We start from the raw sequence: 21,082 nt of genomic DNA, 5'->3' as shown, positions 1-21,082 counted from the left end.
CTTTCATTGGCCAGCACACTGCCGTGGAATGGCTCTGAACGCTCCAGAATATCCATAAACGCCGCTACGGACCCTCAGAGGTCTTAGCCATCTCCAGTGAGCAATACAAAGACTGGTCAGAGCTTTATTGGAGACAGGGAGGATTTTTTGGGAACTGCTTGGTGGAGAATGTTTCACATTCATCACAGTTTATGTAACGCTGATGGATTCGTGGAGGGGGGTCTGGAAGGGGGTCTGGAAAGGTTTCACGAAAGAAGTGAATTTGGGCTAAACATGATCTGCACCATCTGTCTCTCGTTAGTTTGTTTTTCTATTTTAACACTACAAACTTCAGGAACAAGGCTAATGTACTGCTGTATGCCAAAGTTTGAATAATCAAAAGAATATTTTATTGCTCATATGTTGCTCTGTAGTGGCTCAGAGGCATAATAGTGATTCTCCTAAAATTCCTTAGGGGACAAAAAAGGAGACAAGACGAGAAAGATAAAGCAGATAAAGTAAAGAGTAGGGTTTAGTTCATCAGGCAAATCTGATGATAAAGTCTCCTGTCTTTCTATCTGATCTCACTGTTGTCTAGGAGAAATCTGTGAACACACATCCTCTACAGAACACACTATATTCACAGAATTTACAAAATGCCATTTGACCAGGGCGCCCAATTTCTTTTTTTTTTACAAAACTTTTTCAATGCAGTCTGTCTTGGAAGATTAAAATTCGATGAGTCAGTGTGATGAACTTTCTCAACATTCTCAGACTCACTGATAGCTCAGTGATGTTGACAGTGAGCTCAAAATTTCCCAGGATTCTTGTAGCACAAACCCCCTCTTTCAGGCCACCCAGCAAGGAGACAGAGATATCAGGGAAGAGCAATAAACTGCTTTTCTGGAATAGCTGGTTTGACAATCATTCAAACACTGTCCACCCTAAGTGTTAATAAACGTCTCTCTTTGACGCTAATCTGTGACCCGATGTGTGCTGGTTAAAGGGGAATTCCAGTTGCTTATTTTAAAGCATTTTAAGTGTTATTAAACATTTAACATTTATAAACCATTTAATGTGGTTTGATGTGAAACTCTCTGAGTCAGAATTGTTCACAGTGATGTTGATAGGAACCAGACATCCACCTCTAAACGCTCCCACACAGAAAGTCTTTAGATGAATGGAAATGAATGCTCTTCTCATCCATTTATGATCATTCTGAAACTGAAAATGATTACATCCTAAAATTCATGATTTTATCTGTATTCAAGCTGCACCGAGATTCCTCCTTCGTATTTATTTTATTTTAAAAAGATCTAAAAGTTTATTCAATCTCAAAAAACATGTTTCTGCTGCAGACCTTGTGATCATTACCCCTGTAAAAAAAAAAGTCAGCCCTGTACTGTGAACAGTTTCACATGCCCATTTCTCAAACTACGTAATGTTCAGAAATTCCAAAATATCAGTGGAATTCCCCTTTAAGACTGAGTTCAAAAGAAAAGTGGCGTGTAGCACAGTGCTAACCTTAAACAACAGGATGTTCCATGAGGTTGAGGAACACAGGAACAGGAAGAAAAGCTCCATGCTAATATCCTGTCTGCCAATCATTTTGAGTCAGTGTTTTCAGTTTGAGACTGTGCTACTTTTTGCGTCACTAGACACAGAAGGGTTATTGTGTCAGAGTGACTGTTTTGACGAGACAAATGCCGTGTGTGTAGGAGTTCCTAAGAAAAAAAAACCTTTTCCTTGTCTCGTTTGTGTCATGAGCCGCAGCCTAGCGGCTCGTTAATAACACGTCTGCAGCGCCTCGTTACCTCGTGGCTTCCCTGAGTGAGGTCTGTATGCTACGGCAACCGAACATAGCCTTGGCAAAGCCTGACTCACTCATCGTGTGGGTTCTTGCTGTGGGTTAGATAGACCATATGCGCCTCCACCACCACTCATTGCCTTCAAACAAATAACCTTGGTGGGAGAAAACACACAAATTGCCCACTGCACATATGCTATGGCTACTGTTAACCACATGAACCTGACCAAGCCCAATACCAAACCCAAAAAAACAAGAGAGCCACTCATTTCAATCCGCCACCAGGGAAGATCACAATTATATCTTACGTATAGAACCCTGTTTGCCACAAAAAAAAAAAAGTTCTTAGCTTCAGCGAGGATTCGGCTTTCTGTGATTATTTATCCCTGAATAAAATAAACAAGGCTTCCCTTATTGTTGGATGCACCTTATTTTTTTGCTGAGCATTCTGAATATTTCTAAAACCAAGCATCTTAACATTTCATCAGCCAAGTAATCCAAGTAATAAAAGAACAGGGCATCACTGGGAACTACATATTTATTACTGTCTTACATTTCTATAAGGGTCTGACTGATAAAACGGCGCTGTAATAAATTCACAGCCTCGTTTATTCTGAGTAACCCCTCGCTGTGGTGTTCTGGCTTTAATAATCCGGACTTTGCCCCGTTAAACAGTTAAACAAAAAGCTGTGCAGATGTAATTTACTCCAGAAAGTCAGTAACCGTGAGAGTGTCTGTGTATTTGTGTCGTTATAGTGACAGACAAGGTGCCTTTGTTTGTTAAATATTTACTAGAAAACAAAAGGCTGAGTCACTGAAATATTCTCCAAACATAACGAGGAGACCATGATAAATATTACCTTAACAACATTCAACACATTTCTGTTCAAGGCTTCAGTGAAACACTGAGCTGCTCACCGCGGTGGAAGGTGGAGCCCTGAAGCGGCGCGAGTGTGTCCCAATTCAGCTCTCAACTCTCTGACCCCTTAAACACTTCAACCCGCATGCCTTTCTGCTCACCTTTTAAAAAGTGAACATTTTAATGAAGGATTTGGGGCTTATAGCAAGAAATGGGACGGGGGAAAGCTTGCAGGTAGCAAAATCCCGGATATTTTCAGCAGTTTAAAAATCACTGCCGGACGCATTTTTAGGTCCCTAAAAGAGGACATGTCCAGGGAAAAGAGGACATTTGGTCAAAATTTAGTTCATGAACTGGAATGTGAAATATGGCTGAACTAACGACCGACGTTTTCTCTGTGAAAGTCGGCTGATTGAACAGTACCTACTCAGTATTAGGTGTCAGTCAGTCAGTCAGTAGACGTTCCGGCAGAAATGTTTCATAAAAGCATCTTAGAACAAAAAAGATTCTTGAGTGGTAGAGTGAGCATCAGACTGAACACTCTCTCCATGTTAAAATCATCGTAACACAGATGTTTTGGGGAAACTGGTCCCTGATTGGTAAGAGGATAGTATTGACAGAATTTAGCAGAGTGTCACTAAAATGTGTTGTTTTTATTCATGTCTTTGCGTGCCCAAAGTGAGATCTCCTTAATGTCTCTGTATTTTCTCCTAGACAACAATGAGATCACACGGTAAGTCTCCTCCTGCTCAAGTGTGTCTCTTGGTATAACGACCTCAGTGATGTCACATATGTCTCCTCTTGAGTTTCAGCAGAGATCTTCGTCACAAACTCTGTTCAGATTTGTCAGATGAATTAACTCTATTGTCCCCTTTATCTCTTTTATCTCTCACTTGTGTCTCATGTCTCCTTTTTTTCCTCATTCTTTTCCTCCCAAGGAATTTTAGGAGAATCACCATTATGGCTCCTGATCCTTTATAGAGCAATCTATGAGCAATAAAATTGTACTCTGTGTGAGCATAGAAGGTAGAAAGGCCACTTTACATCAGACTTAACAAAGCCACGTTTACTCATTTATTCATTCATTCATTCATTCATTCATTCATTCATTCATTATCTGTAACCCTTATCCAGTTCAGGGTCGCGGTGGGTCCAGAGCCTACCTGGAATCATTGGGTGCAAGGTGGGAATACACCCTGGAGGGGGCGCTGTCATTGTGTGGTCTGGCATTATCTTGTTGAAAAATGCAGGGTCTTCCCTGAAAGAGATGACGTCTAGATGGGAGCATATGTTGTTCTAGAACCTGAACATGGTTCTCTGCATTAATGGTGCCTTTCCAGACATGCAAGCTGCCCATGCCACAAGCACTCATGCAACCCCATACCATCAGTGATGCAGGCTTCTGAACGGAGCGTTGATAACAACTTGGGTTATCCTTGTCCTCTCTGGTCCGGATGACAAGGCGTCCCAGTGTTCCATAAAGAACTTCAAATCATGACTCATCTGACCACAGAACAGTCTTCCATTTTGCCACACTCCATTTTAAAAGACCCATGGCCCAGTGCAAACGTCTGAGCTTGTGGAGCTTGCTTAGAAATGGCTTCCTCTTTGCACTGTAGAGTTTCAGCTGGCGACGGCGGATGGCACAGTGGATTGTGTTCACTGACAAGGCTTTCTGGAAGTATTCCTGAGCCCATTCTGTTATTTCCTTGACAGTGGCATTCCTGTTTGAGGTGCAGTGACTTTTAAGGGCCCGGAGATCACAAGCATCCAGTAGAGTTTTACTGCCTTGACCCTTACGCACAGCAATTGTTCCAGATTCTCTGAATCTTTTGATGGTGTTATGCACGGTTGATGATGATAACTTACAAGTCTTTGCTATTTTACGCTGGGTAACACCATTCTGGTATCGCTGCACTATCTTTCTGCGCAACAATGGTGGAACTGGTGATACTCTTGCCATCTTGGCTTCAGAAAGACACTGACACTCTGAGAAGCTCTTTTTATACCCAATCATGTTGTCAATTGACTTAATTAGTGTTAATTGGTCTTCCAGCTGTTCGTTATATGCTCAATTTCCTTTTTCCAGCCACTTATTGCTACTTGTCCCAACTTTTTTGGGATTTGTTGATACTGTGAAATTTTGAATCAACATATTTTTCCTTTAAAATGTTACATTTACTCAGATTAAACTTTTGATCTGTCATCTATGTTCTATTACGAATAAAATATTGACATTTGCCATCTCCACATCATTGCATTCAGTTTGTAGTCACAATTTGTTTAGTGTCCCAACTTTTTTGGAATCCGGTTTGTAGATTTTTTGTCTCGTTTTTAATGAGCTACCTATATATTCACACATTCTCTGTGAAACAAACCAAACAAACAATTGTTATGTTAAACTAATAGATGGTTAGCACTTTAGAATATCTACCTTACTCTGTGTACAGGATCTACTATTGTTCTTGGAGTATTTGACATTGCATTTATGTTTAAGTCTGTTTTCATTTATGAACTCTGGAAAATGTCAAGAGAATCATTTTCCACAGTTGCCCTTTCCCACATATGGTGTGAAAGGTGGAGATTTTCTGTGTCAGGTGCATTCTCAGAGCTCCATTAAATTTCTTAAGTTTATCACATCAAAGCTAAATGTTGGGGTCAGCTTTTGAAACAGTTTTTCAATAAGGCTTGTCACTTACCACTGGTGCGCCAACACATTACTAGCACTGGATGGACAATTGTGTGGATCATAAATGCATAGATGGCAAACAAACAGCAATATTTATAGCGGCAGTGTGTCCATCTCTGAGAAGGTGAGTTAGCGGAGGCTGGGTGTGGCTCTACCCCTGTATGCAGATGCTAGTAAATGGCTATGTCAAAGGGAGCACTAAAGCAGTAATTAGAAAGGCCACGTATCATCAGGATGTCCATAAAGTCTATTATTATAGATTTTACCAAAATATGATAGTAGCACGTCTGCCAGGATTTGGTCTACTGTCCTTTCTGTATTCCATACTTTGACCTTCCCCTGTTATTGTGTCCTTTTGCTTCACTTTCTCTCCCCCACCAGTGCACAGGCTTTCGCATGCATTGGCACATTCCCTTGAATTTCTCATTTCCTGTTTGGGGTGTGTATCCCATCCCTTGTTCTTTTGCCCAACACACATCAAAGCCACTGGAGCTAAAGAGAGACAGAAACTGACAGAGAGAGAAAGAGCTTCCAGATTCAGCTTGAGAATCTTATTTAGAGGTGGGTTGGTGCCTACACAGGGAGCAAGGCAGGAACACACCTTGGAAGGGCAACGGGGGACTACACATTCACACATTCACTTACACATTCACTCACATGGATACGGAAACATTTGAATAGTTAGTTCACCAAGCAGCATGTTTTTGGGGTCCAGAACAAACTCATGCAGACACAGGGAGAACCCCCCGAACTCCTCACAGACAGTAAACCGAGATGGAGTGAAACCATTATCCCAGGATATATATATATATATATATATATCTGTGTACATAATGTAATTTATGGTAACACTTTAAATTACAGCCCACTTTATATTACTGGGTAAGTACAGAGTAAGACAACATGAGTACTGAGTAAGTAAAGAGAATGATACTAGAAATATATGATTATTACTGGGTATATTACAAACATTTTAGAAATAGGGAAGAAGAACAGAAAAGAAACATTTCCATTTCATCATAAGTCAGCAATGTTTATATAATGTCCTAATACATATCGGCCAAACAGTGTAAAATATCTTAGAAGTATGTGATGATGATTTTTGTGGTTAATCACATGTCCTGAACCTCATTCATTCATAATCTGTAAGCCTACCTGGAATCATTGGGCGCAAGGCAGGAATACACCCTGGAGGGAGCGCCAGTCCTTCACAGGGCAACACACACACACACATTCGCACCTATGGACACTTTTGAGTCACCAATCCACCTACCAACATGTGTTTTTGGACTGTGGGAGGAAACCGGAGCACCTGGAGGAAACCCACGCAGACACAGAGAGAACACACCACACTCCTCACAGACAGTCACCCGGAGGAAACCCACGCAGACACAGGGAGAACACACCACACTCCTCACAGACAGTCACCCGGAGGAAACCCACACAGACACAGGGAGAACACACCACACTCCTCACAGACAGTCACCCAGAGGAAACCCACGCAGACATAGGGAGAACACACCACACTCCTCACAGACAGTCACCCAGAGGAAACCCACGCAGACACAGAGAGAATCGAACCCACAACCTCCAGGTGCCTGGAGCTGTGTGACTGCGACACTGTCTGTGTCTGCCGCCCTGTCCTGAACCTAATGAGTACAAAGCACCATGAAACTCTGCTAGTGTCTGTAATGAAAGTAGCTGACCATGTCCTTCTCTGTAGATGCACTGTAAATAATGTTAAAGGATCTATAATTACTTTCAGAACTACAGTCAATTCAAAATAGAAGCTGCATTCCTTGTGTATAAAAAATGACAGTAATAGTCACTTACATAAACTGTCATACTTTTAATTCAATTTTATAATCTATAATTATGCTGAGAAGAACATGGTTATGCACCTTATTTGTAAAATGTTTTTAAGATACTCAGTAATAATCACATATTTCTATTTCATACCCTTTACTTACTTAGTACTTATTTTATCTTACAGCTTATTTAACAGGTACTTACTCTGTACTTACCCAGTAATTAGTGGGCTGTAATTTAAAGTGTTTCCTAATTTACCATGTACGTTTTACCAGCTTTTATCTTACAATGCAGCCTCTCATGCTATGCCACTGTAGCACCCTCTTAACAGTGGATGTGTAGGCTCCTCATGCCCTCAGCTCCTTCACCAGTTCGTTTGTAGTTGTCATTGTTTGTGGTGGACCTAAATCTGTTCAGCCTTGGGACTTATTACGTGCCGACTTCCAGAATGATGTAACCCAACCATGGTTTATGTCTTTGTTTTTCCCATTACTGCTGGAGCTATTTGTAATTCCTAAGCCACATCAGCACATAGTACACCCTGCATTAAATGAGAGCTTGAGAAACACACAGAGAGAAACAGCGGTCAGAGCATAGGGAGTAGAGGGCACACACAATAAACGGAGAATCATTCAGGTGGGAGGTGTCCGGTTCTAAACTGACAGTGTTCTAAAACAGAAGGATGAGCCACTAAAGCATGAGGATGTGGGGGCGGTGGGAAATAAGCAGAGGAGGAGGAGGAGGAACGCAGAATAAAGCAGGAGCAAAGGTTACGAAGCCCAGTATTTTTTTAGTTGCTCTTTTTTACCTCGTGAATTTCCGATAACCTTGTGATCCAGACAGTGAGTCTGAGAATGTGCTTTAAAAACAGTCGAAAAAACCTAAATAATCTTCTCATTCCCACTCTCACTCACGCTGAGCTTTTTCCAGAAATGGCCTCTTCCACTCCGTTTGTTTTATTTACATCAATTATACCTTTAGACGCTCATTTTCTTAATCCACTCTAATGAGACCTTGGTGCCAGTGAACCTGGAGGGGATGTCCCCCCCTAGTCCAATAACGTGCCAGAATCCCTAGGATCCAAAAGTATGCGGACACTGCCACTAATGAGCAAGTCCAGCTACTCTGCTGTGATATGCAGCCACTGCTGACACTGTTGTTCAACTACAGCTTATACACTCGGGAGAAAAATACATTACCAAATAGATTCAGATGTTCTGCACCATGCCAAGCATAGGCTAGAAGTAGCAGTATCTTTTGGATAAGGTGGGGTGGCAGTAGTGATTCAGAGCCAATCATCAGGATCAATGCCTGACCTCAAGAATGCTCTCGCGGCTGAATGTAATCAGATCACCACAACTATGTTCAAGCATTACTCTAAAGTCTTCCTAGAAATTATAAGCTCTTACTGCAGCAAACAACTTATTAATACCCTTAATTTTAAAGCCTGCGGTTGTATAATATAGAATAATTTGAGATCCAGAAGGGGGCCCAAGGGAGAGAAGGCTATTACGTGGACATTTTGGGGTCAAGCTCGGGTAAAATCACGTAGAAACTGGACAGTTTCCTCATCCGTGGAGAATCAGCGAGACTAAAGTGAAGGAGCTTGGGGAGCAGGGAGGAGCTTTTTTTTAGATTTCTGGTGGAAAACACAGTTGTGTTAAGGCATGTTTATGTAATTTCACTGGCACGGCTACGTTTTTCCTCATATAACCCTGCTCATATTTTCACTGCCATGGATGGGTTAAAAGCAGAGTTCAGATTTAATTGTACTTCTCTACAATAATGATAAAAGCACATTTAAGATTTGAATCAAAGTTTTTAATATGATACCACCTCAACAAGGTTAAACACAGGGCTTTAAAACCATTAGATGAAGTACAGTCTACATTAGGTATATTTCAAAGTAAGATTGCCCACCCCCACTTCCTCCAGTAATGGCCTCTGCTCTTAGTTCTGGGTCAGACATGAACTTTAGCTCAAACCAAAAAATATAAGATGGTACTCCATCACTCCAGAACATGGCATAGTTTAGGAAGGTGTTGTCAAGTCTGGTCAAGTCAATCTTTATTTCTAAAGCACATTTAAAACATCACAAAGCCAGCCAAAGTGCTCTGCAATAAAAAAAAAACAAAATAATTAACAGCGAAGGAATTAATATATAGAGAAAATAAATAAATTGGACAAAATCTAAAATAATAGTAAAATAAATTATAATTCTTACCAATATTTGCTGTACATATAAATATTATACATTAATTTAGGACGGAAATGAGAATATAAATCAACGCCAACTGTGGAGGGTCCTTATTTAAAGTGGCAGGACATTCCACAGATCTGGAGGAGCCCTTTAGGATTTAGTGGAGAGTGAGGTGTACAGTATGAATACTCATTTAAATAATCAGAATCATTTTCTGTTAGAAACCTTGTGGATAAAAAGCGGTGAAAATACGACTATCTGGAATTAAACAGCAACGCCTCCTCTGTTCAGTGTCTTAAACACTGCTCTATCTTCTAAATCTGTGACTCAAAGCATTGCCTATTTCTCAGAATGGCCTAATTGTGAGCAAACCCCACTGGACACGAGGAGTTAGAGGGTCTAGGGGATTTCAGAAGATTCAGTGAGGGTAAATACCCTGCACTACGTCTTAAACAGCTCCATGAGAAATGTAAACAGACTCTTGAGAAACTGTAAACACTCTCTCTCTCTTTCTTTCTCTCGCTCTCTTTCCTTTTATCTCTCATTTGTCTCTCTGTCTATTTCTTTCTATCTCTATCTTCCTCTATTTCTCTCTCTTTCACTGTGATGTTCCTCCAGTCTCTTATATTTGTTTCTCACTTCTCTATCTCTCTAGCAAAAGTGCAACTTTAGGGTGGTTTAGCACATCTCTCTCACTCTCTCTGTCTCCTTCTGTCTCTCTCTCTCTCACACTCTCACACTCACACACACACCCACAAACACACACCTCCTATCTCTCTACTTTTTCTATATTTTTATGTTTCTCCCCATTCTTTCTGTGTAGATGCTTTAGCTCAGCGATGTTTTATCCCTATAACTCTCTTTCTCTCTCTCTCTATCTCTCTCTTTCTCTCTCTCTTCCTCTCTCTCTATGTCTCTCTCTTTCTCTCTCTCTCTCTCTCTGTCTCTGTCTCTCTCTCTCTCTTTCTCTCTCTCTCTTTCTCTCTCTCTCTCTCTCTCTCTCTATGTCTCTCTCTCTTCCTCTCTCTCTATGTCTCTCTCTCTCTCTCTCTCTCTCTCTCTCTCTCTCTCTCTGTGTGTGTCTTTCTCCCTCTCTATCCATATCCCTCTCTCTCTGCTACAGTAATAAGTGTAAGGGTGTGCATGTGGGGGAGGCTAAAGGTGCTGTTTTTTTCAAGGCAGGTATGCGTTCTGTAATTTCTTCCACTACAACAAATTTCCACCCTCCTCCTAATACCTCAACACCAACACAGCTGTGGTGAACCTGTAAAACTGACATTTCACATCACAGTTTCATATTCACACCACTTTCCCCACCTTTGTGACTTTTAAACACACCCCTTGCCTCTGATTGAGGGTGTGTGATAAAAGCATTAATCATCAATTATTCAATGGCACTTATTTTTATAAATTAATAGTTATTACACAAACAAAAGTATTAAAAGCTAATGTTTCATGTTTGTGACCTGCGAATGTCTGAAGGGACCACTGATGTGGAAATGTATATTTGGATCTTAGTGAGACACACATCTGCCATCAAAGTGATGTCTTTTCCCAGAATGCCTGAGGTTATTTCAGCAAGAGGAGATCAGGCCTCATTCTGAATGTGCTACAGCAGTGTGGCTGGTCTTCATATGTTTGTGTGTACATCACATAATTATCAGTAAGGCTTTTTTTTCCTGAAATCAAGTTTATTTATCTCCCCCTTTTGCTAAAGTAACCACTGATTCTTCTTTAAGAAGGCTTTGAACTAAATGTTAGAACCATTGTGTGGACATTCGATGGCATTAAGCGACATAAACTTTAGTGAGGAGAGGTGTTGGATGATTAGTTCTGAATCACAGACATCACAACAACTTGTCCCAAAGGCACCAGTTGGTGCTCCATTGCTTCAGAGATCAGTTGCACTGCTCCACAACTGATTACTGGCGGCTTTAAACCCTTGTAGTGTCCTAGTGTCCTATTTCAATCCAGTTTTTGGAAATATAATGTAAAGCCATGAAGAAGTTATGAGGCTTAAAGTCTTAAAATGGCACAGGACACCCCCACCTCCCACCCATGATGAACAGAGTAAGGACGGAAATGAAGAGAGAAAGTGAGAGGTTGGTGGGTGGGGGAGGTGCTGGGTGATAAAAGCAGAGGAAGGGTGTGACAGGATGAATCAGCATGTATTTACTCAAAAAACTTATCTCGCATTCTTTCTGAAGTGTCCCTTGCTGCCCCATTCCAGAAACACATTTAGTGGTGATAAACGCTGCCTGTACTGCGGCGCTACATTTCCAGTGGACCCCCTGGTGACACCTTCGCATTAGCAGAGAAGAGGAGGATGGAAGGCGATGTGCTTTATCACCCACATGAAAATGTTTACGATGTTTAAAGTTGTCAGTGTATTCCACATTTACCAGTTTGTTACCTCCACTTACATTTTATCTGTTATCAGAACTGCTGTCTAGGATAAAGTGATACACATAGGTGTGTTTGATCAAAGCATGAACTGCATTCCCATTATTGATGCCCTGCTCATTGATCACTGATCAGTTTCTGACCAAAGGACCATTACTGTCCAAACGTTCCTCATGTTTATGCATTGGAAGGAGGGTCATGCAAAAATGTGAATGGACACACTGACCAAAGGTTTAAAGATTCAACTGTTAGTGGACAAGGCTGTGTATAGTTAGTGGGTGGGGCTTTGTGCAGTTAGTGTGTGGGGGGAGGGGTTCTGTGTAGTTTACAGGTGGGTCTTTAGTGCACTTAGCGGATGGGACTGAGTGCAATAACTGAGTGTGTCTGTATGCAGTTAGTGAATGGGGAGTGAAGGATCAGCGCATTCTCCTCCTGAAGTCACCTCCCCTACAAACTTATCCCCATGTGCAGCTGGGGAGTTGGTTTCAGTGGCGTTTGTAGAAACATGCCATATTTTATGAATCCCAGCTCCCAGAAATTGGGACAACATTGCAAAACATGGATATAATAAATTATGTTTTAATACAGTATTTATTTTAATATATTCTGCTTTCAGAGTCCTGCTTTTATCTCCAGAATAAAAATGATGACTCTAAATGAAACAGTAAGTGGGAATGGAAAGAATCTTACAAATCACCACACCCGTGGTTTCACACACCACTACAAAGCACCATTCGGTCATTCTAAAGCAGACAGACGTGATAATATGTTTACACAGGCCTGGATTAGCCAGTTTATAAGCATGTCCATAAACAGTCTATTCCGTTTAAAGTATGCTGACCCTCAGGACTCATACATGACTTCCCTACAGTGGGAATTCCAGATCTTTGCTGGCGTTAGATCTGACAGGAACTGAAATATTTAGTGGTGGGATTTGAATGAGTGTCGTGTATGGGAAACTTTTACCACGGAAGAAATGGACAGGGATGCCTCAGTGTCTTATGCAGAGGAATTGTTTTGTAAAAGCTGGAATGTTAATAACCTCATTACTACACGTGCCATTGCTGCTTTTAAAGGGGGCTTGTAATTCTGATCTCGTCTGCACTATTTCCTAATGTATTATAAACTGTTTACTTACCATCAGTATCCCCATATTGCTGGTGTGATGCCCTGGACAACCAGAAAAACAAGACGAGGAGTGAAAGAACAGTGCCTTATCCTCCCTCAACATCCATGGCTGAAGTGATATTGAGCAAAACACCTAACATTCAGCTGTTGTCTGGGCGCCAAGATGATTGCTCAAGTGTGTGCCCCTTTATCTAAAACTGCCCTAATCATTGGGCGCAAGGTGGGAATACACCCTGGAGGGGGCGCCAGTCCTTCACTGGGCAACACACACTCACACATTCACTCACACCTACGGACACTTTGAGTCACCAATCCACCTACCAACGTGTGTTTTTGGACCGTGGGAGGAAACTGGAGCACATGGAAGAAACCCACGCAGACACAGGGAGAACACACCACACTCCTCACAGACAGTCACCCGGAGGAAACCCACGCAGACACAGGGAGAACACACCACACTCCTCACAGACAGTCACCTGGAGGAAACCCACGCAGACACAGGGAGATCACTCATAATTCCCCACATTCAGATTATCCCTAGACTTCAAAGTCTTTTCTGTGGTGAGTCACCAGTTCTGCAAATTAGTCCAAGACTAGGTGTAATCTATGTCTGGGAAATCAGTTCTAAGAAAAATATTTTTTATACTTAAAGGGTCATGTCATACATTATTCTTGTCTGGGTTTTTTATTATTGAAGACCACTTTCACGTTTGTGTAGATTAATGATTTTTTAAACTGTAAATGTGTTTGTATATGGGAGGTGTTATGATTGGCTCTGATGGACTGATGCTTTGTCCAGGGTGTGTTTCCGATGTGTATTAAGTGTCTGGAATGAAAACTGTACTGTTGCTTATTGCCTCCTTCTAGTTGGGCACTGTTAAAACCAACTAACATTACAATAGCAGCTAACATTAACATAACATAATATATATAAACTTAGCAAAAAAAAACCAAAACTTGTGGTTGGTAGATGATTTCTTTGTTGTAACAATGCTTCTTGGCAATAAATCTTATATCGTTGGAAAGCCTGTTGATTTCCACTTTAAATGGTGCCAGATTTGTAAGAAACATGCATTTGTGGGAGGAGCAGTAGAGCTGAATACATGGATTCTCAGTCAGTCATCATTGGAGGCTTCTAAATTCAGAGAGATATCGAGATGTAATTCTGCAACCAGTGGCAATCCCATATCTCCACAGTCTGGGACCGAACTCTATCCTCCAAGATGACAACGCTCCCCCCCCCACAAAGTGAGGTCTATCAGAGGCTACCTCCAAACTGTGGGCGTGGAGAGGATGGAATGGCCTGCAAGCTCCTGACCTCAACTCCATTGAACAGGAAGTTGAACTGGGATCAGCTTGGGCGTGCTGTGGGTGCCAGAGTGACCCACACAACCACGGTGGCTGACTTGTGACAAATGTTGGTTTAAGAATGGGATGCCTTCCACAGCAGTGTGTGACCAGGCTGGTGACCAACGTGAGGAGGAGGTGGTGCTGGGCTGTTGTGGCTGTGTATGGTTCTTCCACACGCTACTGAGGCTCCTGTTTAAATGAATAAATTGTTAAATTGCAGTATGTTCTTGTTTCTTCAAACTTCAATCATCCAGTCACCAAACAGCAAACGAGTCAATGGCAGAATAAGCTGTTTGGCTTTCACCGAGAGGATTTTTCATGGGCGCAGGCCACAAACTCAGCTCTTCTGCTCATCCCACAAATGCATGTTCCATACAAATGTGGCACCATTTAAAAGGGAAATTAACAGGCTCCAACGGTGTAAATATCCTGCCAAGAAGCATAGTTACAATAAAGAAGTAATCTACCAAACACAAATTGTTATATATATATGTATATATATATATATATATATATATATGTGTGTGTGTGTGTGTGTGTGGTGCCAATGACAATTACATTGGTAAAATATGTTAAAGGAAATGTTTTCAATATTACAAAAATTTTAAATCAAACACAGAGACAGTAGCAGAGGCCAAATTAACTACTTTCTGACTTCAATCACAAACAGAGCACCAGCCAGTTTCACTTTCACTGCAAATCCGAACTGAATCCAGATGTGGACGTCATAGCAGCTTAATCAGTCAGAGCAGTGTACAGTATGTCACTTATAAACGCTGCATAAAAGCCTTCCTCTCAAACTGATATGGTATTTCCATAACACCTTACAGACAGTCCAAATGAAGGATTACTAATAGATAGCTATTAGCAAATATTAACATATCACTGTTAAACTATAATTTTAAACATAGAGCTGCGAACAAAAGCAATAACAAAGTTTATTTTGGCTTTGTTAATACAGCAGATGATGAGGCTTGTAATGTATTAAATACAAATTGCTGTTTTTAAGTAGATATTTATATATATTTTACCCAGATTTTCTAAATTTAAAAATGCACATTATACCAGTGCATTAGACAATAATAAAATTATATGCAATTACATTAATTAGGTATTGTTGTAATCCTATTAATGCAAACATATATAACAATTAAATATAGTAGAACAGAAGTGAAATTTAATCTAAATCTAATTAAATTTAATTTAAACTAATAAGAATAACTCTTCCGGGTGACTGTCTGTGAGGAGTGTGATGTGTTCTCTCTGTGTCTGTGTGGGTTTCCTCCGGGTGACTGTCTGTGAGGAGTGTGATGTGTTCTCCCTGTGTCTGCGTGGGTTTCCTCCGAGTGACTGTCTGTGAGGAGTGTGATGTGTTCTCCCTGTGTCTGTGTGGGTTTCCTCCGGGTGACTGTCTGTGAGGAGTGTGGTGTGTTCTCGCTGCGTCTGCATGGGTTTCCTGTAGGTGACTGTCTGTGAGGAGTGTGGTGTGTTCTCTCTGTGTCTGCGTGGGTTTCTTCCGGGTGACTGTCTGTGAGAAGTGTAGTGTGTTCTCTCTGTGTCTGCGTGGGTTTCCTCCAGGTGACTGTCTGTGAGGAGTGTGGTGTGTTCTCTCTGTGTCTGCGTGGGTTTCCTCCGGGTGACTGTCTGTGAGGAGTGTGGTGTGTTCTCTCTGTGTCTGCATGGGTTTCCTCCGGGTGACTGTCTGTGAGGAGTGTGGTGTGTTCTTTCTGTGTCTGCGTGGGTTTCTTCCGGGTGACTGTCTGTGAGAAGTGTAGTGTGTTCTCTCTGTGTCTGCGTGGGTTTCCTCCAGGTGACTGTCTGTGAGGAGTGTGGTGTGTTCTCTCTGTGTCTGCGTGGGTTTCCTCCGGGTGCTCTGGTTTCCTCCCACAGTCCAAAAACACACGTTGGTAGGTGGATTGGTGACTCAAAAGTGTCCGTAGGTGTGAGTGTGTGAGTAAATGTGGGTGTGTGTGTCTGTGTTGCCCTGTGAAGGACTGGCGCCCCCTCCAGGGTGTATTCCCGCCTTGCGCCCAATGATTCCAGGTAGGCTCTGGACCCACCGTGACCCTGAACTGGATAAGGGTTACAGATAATGAATGAATGAATGAATGAATGAATAATAAGAATAAATTAATATGACGTGGATGAGTATGGTTATGGAACATTCAGTTTAAACTTCTGAGAACACCCGTTCTCATCAGCTTATATTTCAGCATATGTTCTTATTTTGTGGCTATATGTATTTTCTCAGTAAGGTCTTCTTGGAAGCTACACGTCCTTTCAGACCCATAGCACTGCTGAAGTTGACTTCCTACAGTGAAGGAATGGACAGAGAATTGCGTTCTCTTCTCTCAAAGATGAAAGCTGTAAGTGCTGTTTATCTGAAGTGAGTTGTTTTGCCTGTTTTTAGGAGCCCTGTTTTCTCTGGATCTTTTAATTATATATTTGACTTGAAAGTCTTAGATTTATATGATGTGATAATCAATATCCCTCTTGAAAATAAATAAATTGTACGTTTGGATAAAAACATAAGCAAAAGGGCATATACTCTTTATATTGAACTTGTTGAACTGAAAGGATTGTGAAGACAGTGATCTAGCATCTTCACAGTGAGTGTTAAAAATAATCTTTCCTGTTCTGTTTCTCTTTTATTACTCTAAGTGTCACCTTCCCACTCTCTGCTTTCCTCTTAGCTGTTTTACATCAAGTCTCTGTGGTGCCTTCCTGTGAGAGGGCTGTTTCCATTCATATGTTTCTTCCTGTCTCTCACCTGTGCCCTGCATAAGGAGTGAAAGCAGCACTGTGATGTCATTGGGCAGAGAGACTCACCCTTAAACTCCAGAGAGTGAAAGTTTGAGTGTTCTCTCCATAGGGATGTTTGGTGAGGACTATGATTCACTCCTCCTGCCTAGCCTCGCTACTCTGACACGGGACGTCCCTCGTGAGTCAGACCACCAGACGGGACCCTCTCCCCTCCCCCTACACACACACACACACACACCCACACACCATCACCCTTCTGTTTGGATGACTGTCTCAAACTCATATTGCTTTGAGTCACTATATAGGGTCCACTTCAGGGTGGCTGAAGAAATGGCTGTGAACTGGCTGTCTGTCCAGGAAGGAGAATTATTCACAGCTGTGGTGATAGCGACCAGACGTCTAACTTTAAAAGCTCTCTGAGAGAGTTAGTAAATGACTTAGTAATAATATTTGACAGGATTTTGTTCAACAAGTATATTTTCATTGTCACACAGCTCCCAGGTCCTGAAGAGTTTGGTGTGTTCTCCCCATGTCTGGGTTTCCTCCGGGTGCTCTGATTTCCTCCCACGATACAAACACGGACACACTCACACCTATGGACACTTTTGAGTAGCCAGTCCACCAGCCAAGGTGTGTTTTTTTGACCTTGGTTGCTGGGCTCGAACCCACAATCCCTGCTCCAAGACCATGGAGCTGTGTGACATCTGTTGCACCACCATGATGCCCATAAGACTGTACTTTAAAGTCTATTTATGTTTGAGGGGCGCATTCAAGGTCTGAACACTCCAAGAATTTATTCATCAACACTACATATAAAACTGTGTAAACTCACAGGTGGGATTGAGGTGTAATTACATGGGTTATGTGTGTGTTGAGGCAGCGTTGTGGTGCAGCAGGTAGGTGTCACAGTCACACAGCTCCAGGGACCTGGAGGTTGTGGGTTCAAGATCCACTTCAGGTGACTGGAGGTGGAGGTCTGTGAGGAGTTTGGTGTGTTTTCCCCATGTCCACATGGGTTTCCTCCGGGCGCTCCGGTCCACACATTGGTAAGTGGATTTGTGATTCAAAAGTGTTTGTGTGTGCATCTGAGTGAATCTATGAGTGAGTGAGTGTGTGTGTTGCCCTGTGAAGGACTGGCACCCCCTCCAGTGTGTGTTCCTGCCTTGCGCCCAGTGATTCTGGGTAGGCTCCAGACCCACCGTGACCCTCAGCTGGGTAAACGGTTACAGACAATGAATCAATGAAAGTTTGTGTTGATCTCTGATTCCAATCACCACTGTAAATAAAATCTGAAATGGTGGGTTTCTTTACAATGAACCATTTCAAATTATTGCCTTCTGATTGAGTTTGTTTTTACGTCTAAAACAGAATAATAAAGGGTCATGCTTCCATTTTACATTTAGTGCACGGTCTGATGGCAACTGTCCAGATTCAAAGGCCAAACTTTCAAAATTAGTCAGACCTCATGATTCAGTTTTAGGAAAAGTCAGAAAGAAGGTCATAACTCCAGACCTGTGTGTAAGTGTGTATTCAGATGTGATACAAGCTCAGAGCCCTAGGGAAAGATGCCCTCATAGCAGCTTTGTGAGCTGGCGTGGTTCTAATTTAAGGTTGCGTGCTGTTTTTGCCAAATGCTACATGAGGGCAGTGTGTGTCAGACAGCAGGCCTGTGTATGAGTAACATAACGGACACCTGCGTTACTTTAACTGCGTCGGACCCATACTCCTCTCTCTAAATCTGAGCCCACATGCTGAGAGGGGCTCTACAGGCAGAACAAACAAGATCCAGACCACATAAAGGGTCCAGGCAGCACATGTAAATAAATAACACCATCTTATGTCAGCCTGTGTCCTGTCATGGGAAAATATCTGAAGTGGCTGTTAGTATGTGGTTGTGGTCTGACCAATTATACCATTGCAAACAAAGGTTTGGGCCCCATAGATATGAGACTTGCTTTGTTGATTTTCAAAGACAATAAAACAAACTGTGGAAAACAGGCTTTACTGGTTGATTATAAGTTATTTGCTAGGTTTAACATATTGGGGAAAATAAAAACCTCCATATGTACTGTGTACATATTACAACACATTTTAAATTATATGTTTTTATTGTTGGGTGGCACAGTGGTGCAGCAGGTAGTGTCACAGTGACACAGCTCGAGGGACCTGGAGGTTGTGGGTTAGAGTCCCGCTCCGTGTGACTGTCTGTGAGGAGTGTGGTGTGTTCTCTCTGTGTTTGCGTGGGTTTCCTCCAGGTGACTGTCTGTGAGGAGTGTGGTGTGTTCTCCCTGTGTCTGCGTGGGTTTCCTCCGGGTGACTGTCTGTGAGGAGTTTGGTGTGTTCTCTCTGTGTCTGCGTGGGTTTCCTCCGGGTGACTGTCTGTGAGGAGTGTGGTGTGTTCTCCCTGTGTCTGCGTGGGTTTCCTCCGGATGACTGTCTGTGAGGAGTGTGGTGTGTTCTCTCTGTGTCTGCGTGGGTTTCCTCCGTGTGACTGTTTGCGAGGAGTGTGGTGTGTTCTCTCTGTGTCTGCGTAGGTTTCCTCCGTGTGACTGTCTGTGAGGAGTGTGGTGTGTTCTCCCTGTGTCTGCGTGGGTTTCCTCCGGGTGACTGTCTGTGAGGAGTGTGGTGTGTTCTCCCTTTGTCTGCGTGGGTTTCCTCCGTGTGACTGTTTGCGAGGAGTGTGGTGTGTTCTCTCTGTGTCTGCGTAGGTTTCCTCCGTGTGACTGTCTGTGAGGAGTGTGGTGTGTTCTCTCTGTGTCTGCGTGGGTTTCCTCCGGGTGACTGTCTGTGAGGGGTGCAGTGTGTTCTCCCTGTGTCTGCGTGGGTTTCCTCCGGGTGACTGTCTGTGAGGAGTGTGGTGTGTTCTCTCTGTGTCTGCGTGGGTTTCCTCCGGGTGACTGTCTGTGAGGAGTGTGGCGTGTTCTCCCTGTGTTTGCGTGGGTTTCCTCCGGGTAACTGTCTATGAGGAGTGTGGTGTATTCTCTCTGTGTCTGTGTGGGTTTCCTCCGGGTGACTGTCTGTGAGGAGTGTGCTGTGTTTTCCTTGCGTCTGTGTGGGTTTCCTCCGGGTGACTGTCTGTGAGGAGTGTGGTGTGTTCTCCTTGCGTCTGTGTGGGTTTCCTCCCACAGTCCAAAAACACACGTTGATAGGTGGATTGGTGACTCAAAAGTGTCCGTAGGTGCGAGTGTGTTAGTGAATGTGTGTTGCCCTGTGAAGGACTGGCGCCCCCTCGAGGGTGTATTCCCAATGATTCCAGGTCGGCTCTGGACCCACCGCGACCCTGAACTGGATAAGCGGTTACGGATAATGAATGAATGTTTTTATTGTTTTACATTTTCTTGAGAACAGCAAATTAATTGAAAATAATAAAACAAAACAATGTGATATTAAAATCTGTTCCTGGTAAAGTATATTGTTTTTTATTCATTCATTCATTTTTTGTAACTATTCATTTGAATTCCCATCAATAACCCCAGAACTGTTTGATAATGAGGCTATTCACGTGAGATTTGACACCTCTGTGCTGCAATAACAGCACCTACTCTCCTGAGAAGGCATCACACTAAATGCTGTAACATGTCTGTGTAGATTTGATTGCATTCAGCATTAAGTAAAGCTCTGGTGAGGTGATACTGACGCTGGATAGACAGGTCAGGCTGCTCCACAGCTCATTGCAGGGTTTTATCCACCTCTAGTCCAAGTCTGGTTTTAGGTATGGTTATTATAGGCTTATGTGCAGCTGCTCCATGATTTGACAAGCAACTGCTGGACTTAAAGTAATTTAATTCTTTTATTACAAGAGGCGATATTTTGGAAATGGACTGCACTGTTCTGCAGATGGCCAGAGTAGTCCATATGAGCAGAGATGTCCCTCTGCAGGACAAAGCATAATATTACAAACAATATGCACAGCCCATGTAACAGTATAAGCCCAAGACGTAGAGAAATCATTGGACCATGTATAAGCTAAGTTTCATATTAATTTAGAAATGTATTTTCTCTTTGTATTGGCATGTTTTATCTATAACATGCTTTACAAACTAATAACAAGGTAGAACAATAATGTAATAAAAATTATCAATGGATTTGAAATAA

Source organism: Hoplias malabaricus, chromosome X1, assembly GCF_029633855.1.
Source record: "Hoplias malabaricus isolate fHopMal1 chromosome X1, fHopMal1.hap1, whole genome shotgun sequence".
In the NCBI taxonomy this organism is placed as follows: domain Eukaryota; kingdom Metazoa; phylum Chordata; class Actinopteri; order Characiformes; family Erythrinidae; genus Hoplias; species Hoplias malabaricus.
This window is presented reverse-complemented; position numbering follows the sequence as displayed.